Source organism: Sinohyriopsis cumingii, unplaced genomic scaffold (assembly GCF_028554795.1).
Source record: "Sinohyriopsis cumingii isolate HCF-2022 unplaced genomic scaffold, ASM2855479v2 utg005093l, whole genome shotgun sequence".
Lineage (NCBI taxonomy): Eukaryota > Metazoa > Mollusca > Bivalvia > Unionida > Unionidae > Sinohyriopsis > Sinohyriopsis cumingii.
In genome coordinates, this window is record NW_028316891.1 from 45,258 (window position 1) to 51,896 (window position 6,639).

Sequence of the window (6,639 nt, forward strand, 5' to 3'; positions counted from 1 at the left end):
CAAAAATGTTGGGACATTTATGTATATCAACTTATTAAATACTATTTAAAAGGCATTTTTGGGGTAATATCAAGTACGTAGGGGTTCTCGTTATGAAATACGAGCTCTCTGAAATCTTCGTACGTAGAGTAACGAATCTATCGTCTCCATGTTGAAATCCCGTTCGGCACTGATCGGCAGATCCCGAATGAATAACACACATAATACCGGTGACCGAAATTTGCATAATTATAGGCCACATTGTAAACACTGAAGATGATGACGTAAAACACAACCACGCTACGAGACCGTCCAACTTGTCAACAACGGTGAGTACGATCTTCTTCTGATCTCGTTCTTTTCTTCTTATCCTTTTCCTTTCTAATTTTAATTTTCAGAGGAAACAATGAAATGTATGTAGAACTACTTTTATAGTTATATTTCAAAGTTTTTGCGGTACGAGAATAATTTAAATCGACGTGCTCTGTACAGTATTGCAAAAACCCACAGGTACTCACTATTTCTTGCCCAGTAGAATTCGTACTCCCTCACGTCCCCACCACTCAATTTTATAAATGAAAAGCATCAGGGATATTTAAAAATGCTCAAAATTGAGTAATTTCATTAATCAATTTATAAATTCTAACCAGATTGTCACCAGTGGACCCCTAACACCCATTTTTCTGACGTTTCAAACAAAGCGGAAAAGAATTTGTGTGCTTCTCCAAGTTAATACTTTACATACACAAGGTTTTAAATTAGCTTTTTTTTTTTTAAATCTGCGACTAGAATATGGAATCCGGGTTCAAAACTCGGGGCCACATCATAAAAAAGTACACACACAAAAGTACAGCAACTTGTCAGCTGAAGTTTGACCACAGCTTTATTCTTGCACATGTTTATTGGGTATTGTGCACACTGAGTAAATAGACACATAAACTTTGCTTTGGTGCCCATTCGAGGAAAGTAGGGGCCCTTTTTAAATTTTGGATCCCCACCCCACCCAACACTTGACCTGATCCAGCCCAAAAAACTCCCATCAAATCACAACCTGTTATGTATTAATTTCTGATCCAAAGTTAGCACTATATTCCTATAAGTTTGATAAGTAATCATGAATATATTAGTTGTCAAATTTTGAAATACATTTACATATTAAAATTCATTAGATAGACTTAAATCAGCTCACTTTCAAGCTCAATTCTAGAGTGACCTTTAAGAGGAAGAGGGAGAGGAAGGATGAGGCGTGGAGCAAGAAGTTGAAAAACCAGATGGAAGAGAGGAGGAAGACATGCTGTGCAGCCTAAAAACTGAGCTGACCAATCTCTACACATAGTTCAGACAAGGCAGACAAGAATGGGGGTAATTGTTTATTTATATCTTGCAAAACAAGTATTGATAGATATTGAAAAATGTTTGGTACTAAGTAACTTGGCAAAGACTCTAATATCTATGTCAGTAGTGTTTTGCACAACTTAGAAAATGCATACTTGTATTAAAGGATTAGTTATTTTACCAAACAATGTATGTTTAAACTGCTTTACTTTTTGTTGCTACTCAACACCCCACCCCAATATGATTTGATAAAGGAAGACTATGCACAGATACCATAGAAAATACAGAGGCCACCTCATTTATATGCCACCTTATATAATACCAAAATGGTAACAGTATTATGGAGACGATCTCACAGAGTACCCCATTGCATGATGAAATACATATAATTGATATGAAACTTAATACAAAAGGTTTTAACATGGGTCACTTAAATGTACAAGGTATAGTGGAAAAAATAGAACAGATTAAGTTAATGTTGTCTTCCAAGGAAAATAATATGCATGTTTTAGGACTCGCTGAAACCAAATTAAATGCTAGCCACAATGATAATCTATTTCACTGTCAAGGCTACAATAAACCATTATGCAGGGACAGCGAGACAGCAGGGGGGGGGGGTCTTGTATACATTACAAGATGTAAATGCAGAAAGGCGACCTGACTTGGGGTCACATGAAATTGAGAGTATTTGGGTGGAAATTTCTCAGAATAATGCAGAATCATTCCTAGTTGGTTTCATTTATAGGTCACCTTCCTCCAAAGCAATCTGGAATGATAACTCTTTGAAACAAATAGAAAATGTTCATGCACAGGAGAAAGCAACATATATGCTCAGCAGTGTAAATAAGGACCTACTCAATACTCAAATAAGGAGTAACTGGATGGAATTTTTTGAATCATTAGGCCTAGTCCAGCTGGTAAATGAGCCCACAAGTGTAACAGAAATATGAAGCACTCTTATTGATCACATTTATACCAACCTACCAAACAATGTGGCTTATGTTAATGTACCAAATGTTGGTCTTAGTGACCACTATCCTACTTTTTTGACAATAAAGGTTAAATGCAACAGAAATAGGAAACATACACACAAAACTGTCACTTACAGATCTTTCCAAAATTGAAGTAAATGACAATTTCAAGATGACCTATATAAAGTTCCATGGAATATTATCCAAACTTTTGATGACATATGTGAAGCTCTAAAAGTGTGGATTGATTTATGAATGTAGTCTCTAAGCATGCACCACTAAAAGTACATTGAGTAAAGTATGAAATCCAACCTAACTGATTTACTACTGAAATTCTAGATACTATGAAGACACGAGACCAATTGAAGGCTATGGGAAACCATGCACAATATCAAGTATGGGGAAATAACATAACAAGTATGATTGAAAAGGCTATAAAAAAACTTTTTATCAATCAATGCTTGAAAACACAAAGAGCAACACAAACTCCATTCGGAAAGTCTTCAGTAAACTCATTGGGGTAACACACAAAGATCAGACAAATAAAAATCACTCACTTCTGCTAAATGACGCAAAAGTCACTGATGACACTGACCTTGCAAATGTTTTGAGTGATTTTTTTTTCACTAACGTTACCACTAAGTTAAAAGAACCAGTGATAGAAAACAACTATAATGAACTGAAAAATCCCTAAGGAGTTATGTTTCTCTATCCCACAGGTATAAAAAACTGCTAAAATATGTCTCAGTAAACTTGATATCAAGAAAGCTACAGGACTTGATCAGATTGGTCCACCACTCATTAAAACTTCTGTCTCAGCTATTTCAGATAGCATAACATTCATAATCAGTTTAAATATTGCAACCTCATCTGTCCCCAAAATATGGAAAACTGCAAAAGTAATGCCTATGCACAAATCTGGTTCTAAGAATGATGCTGATAACTACCAGCCAATTTCAATACAACCAAAACTTGTCAAAATTAATTGAAAAACATGTCCATGACTCGATCATATCATATTTAACGAAACAGTTGCTGTTACACCCTATTCAATCAGGCTTTAGACAGAAACATTCATGTGAGACTGACTTGATCTCTCTAACTGATACATGGCTTCAACCACTTGATCAAAGTTGAATAATAGGATCTCTATTTGTAGATTTCAGGAAAGTTTATGGGTTGGTGTACATGAAATTCTTTTAAGAAACTGAAAATCAACCAATGTGATGAAAGCACAATTAGATGGTTTACTTCAAACTTAAGTGAGAGAACACAACATGTTTATATAAATAATGTTCTGTCGGAACCTGGAACAATTAGATATGGAGTACCACAAGGTTCAATTTTAGGTCCATTACTATTGATACTATTTATTAATGGCCTACCACATTTTTACTAAGGGACTCAATTTCATCTACAGATCTCTATGCAGATGACACAACATTGTCAGACATCCAAAACACAAAGCACAAACTATAAATTTATTTACAGGATGCCCTAAACAAACTGGACAACTGGTGCACATGCAATGGCATAGTGGTAAATACTGGAAGAACTAAAATATTACTTATCTCAACATGGCAAAAAAGAACAAATCTTGGTAGTGATGAACTATGTCTGACATGGAAGAATACAAATTTGCAAATGGTTTGTCATGATAGACTACTTGGTGTTTTGGTAGATAACCTATCATGGACTGAACATGTCAGTAAAAAAGTTAATTCAAGTTTATGGCTTTTCAGTAGGATAAGGTACAGAAAACTATTTTATAACAGTTACATACAACCCTATTTAGACTACTGTAACACAGTGTGGAGTAATTCAAATGATAAAATCATAGCAAAGCTGGCACATCTTAAAACAAGTGCATTCAGGCTATATCAATCCAGAAAGTAAGCAAGGAAAATTTTAGCTGGTAAGTTAAAATTATTACCTATTAAAGACTGAATTCGGTTGAGAAAAGCCAAATTAATGTACATGATATCCAATAATAGTGCTCCTGAATATTTACAATCACTATTCAAGTATAGGCTACCTGGTAATACTCCACAACTGTGATCCATGTCTACCAATCAGTATAAAATTCCCAAACCAAATAAAGAATTATTCAAAAAATGTTTCCAGTACTCTGGAACAATATTCTAGTTGACATTAGAAATGCCAACTCTATTTCCTTCTTCCAAACCAATATATCCAGTGGCTTCAGAGATACACTTAAAGTAGATAAACGCCTTTGTATGAGGGCCTAAAGGTAGATTAGCTAAAATTATTTCATATATAGGTATTAGTGATCTACGCTAGTGGCATACAAACATTCAATACTATTAAGGTCAACTTGCTCTTTTTTCAATTTAATTAATAAACCAACTTAAGTAATACATTTATTAGTTTTATTTTTTTAAAATACAAAATGGTAACAAAAAGCCTATGCAATCTTACTTTGGAGTTCAGCAATTAAACCTGACTAGATTGCAGTTTTATTTACAAATTAGACATGTACAGAATTCATATAGCCATTTAAGTCTTGTGAAATAAATACTACACTTTTATTCTTCTGTTTTGAATATGATGCATGCCTTAATGTTTATTTCTAAAGCCTCAAAATATGTTAAGATAATACTATATATGCAATATCATGATAAACATAAGGACTTAATAATCCTAATCCAGAATTAAGACTGACATGAAGGCTTGGAAGAAACTTTTTTTTTCTTCATATCTGATCTAACATTTTTGGGCATTCAATGTTTCCACCTTTGAACTTTTGATTACTGCAAATGATTTCTGTATAACAAATTTACTCGATTCAATGGCAATTTTGAAATTTCTTTAATTCTTTCAATAACTTTTATATATTCCTTGAGCGTGTTATTGCCAAAGCTTAAACTTTTTGTGTACAAAATGTATATCACAAAAGGTATGAATAACTTGACAGGTATGTTGGCTACATTACAGAAAACTTCTTTCTGTATACAGGATATGTGGAGCACATGCCTATGAATGTACAACTTGCACTTTGTACCAATAAAATCAAAATACTGTATCAATTTACAAATAGAATTAAAACTTTGATAGTTACTCTTACAATACAACATTTACAATGAATTCCATTTCCAAGGTGGACTCTCAAAGATTGATAATTGATGTACATACATGATTGTTGTAAATGTTATTTCTTTGCAACCACTGTAAAAGAATTTTAAAATTGTAAGCCGTCCAAAAATATAGACATGCATACATATGCAAATGATAAGGACTTTGTTTTAATTTACAATTGATACTCATCGAGTAGATTCTTTTCATTACCTGATTTCGATGTGGGAACCTCACTATACTAAACAAATCTAAGCTGCAATCAGCCATTCCTATTTGATCCCAATGCAGGAGTCTCTGACTTCTAGAAATGCTCCCCAAAAACTTTGAGCTGTCCATCTTAACATGAACTATCAGTTCTAGTTGCGATGGAACTCCCAGTGTTCATGTCAAAATAAAAACCATGTGCAGTTTTGATCCACATGTATTTCACAGTGGAATTTGCTGATCGAAGATGAATAATATTTGAATAAGCGCATGTTCCTATTATTTCTTAAAATATATTTTTTTTTACATTTTAGAAATAGCATATTACAATTGGAATAATTTTTCAGATTTTTCAAGATCTAATCCTTGATGAGGCTGTACTTGCCTTGTCCAGGATGTACAGACGAAATGTTCTTGTCCTCAACGATAAAGTTGACTTGATGAGTGCCAACAGTCATGCTACCTATAGGCAGTTCATACTACGGCAGTATGGAAGGCTGGGGTCTGGACAGAGACATGACAAATATCCAGATGGATAATATACTGGCTTCATCCCCTCTAGGCTTGCATAAACTTAAACACTTTCTTGCATGTATGAGTTTGTATATAAATGAATACAATTGATTTTATTCATTGTTTTCTTATAAATGCACATAATATTGCATCAAACAATAATGCTTTCAGATTTTTTTTTAACACCAGTCTATTTCTGCCTATAAACAATGTGGGCACAAAGATCATAAATAATCAATATAAAAAGTTTTCAGCAACTGCAGATACAATATTATACATTATTTTATTTTCAGCTACTGATATTTCAGGATATTATATAAAGTATAACCTGCCTTAGCTGACACCTCCATATATCAGACACTATTTCATATTTTACATAACTAAAATCGAGAGATCTCCTTCACCACACCAAAACTAGAGTTGATGGTGGTTCTTGAGGTGCCAGGTTTCTACAAATTTCTCCTGGGATCAGCTTCCTTTAGTTCTCTTCTCCTCTGCATACCCTGCTTTCCCTCAAGTTGACAGATGAGGGCTTTCTTTA

At 33.8% G+C, this 6,639-nt stretch overlaps 1 long non-coding RNA gene across 1 annotated transcript; it reads left to right on the plus strand.

Moving 5' to 3' along the window:
• The first annotated feature begins 231 nt into the window (after window positions 1-231).
• On the plus strand, window positions 232-6,124 carry LOC149768982 (uncharacterized). The gene is made up of 3 exons (XR_016419551.1): window positions 232-308; window positions 1,187-1,341; window positions 5,933-6,124. It is a non-coding gene; the product is annotated as an uncharacterized LOC149768982 (long non-coding RNA).
• The last annotated feature ends 515 nt before the right edge of the window (window positions 6,125-6,639 follow it).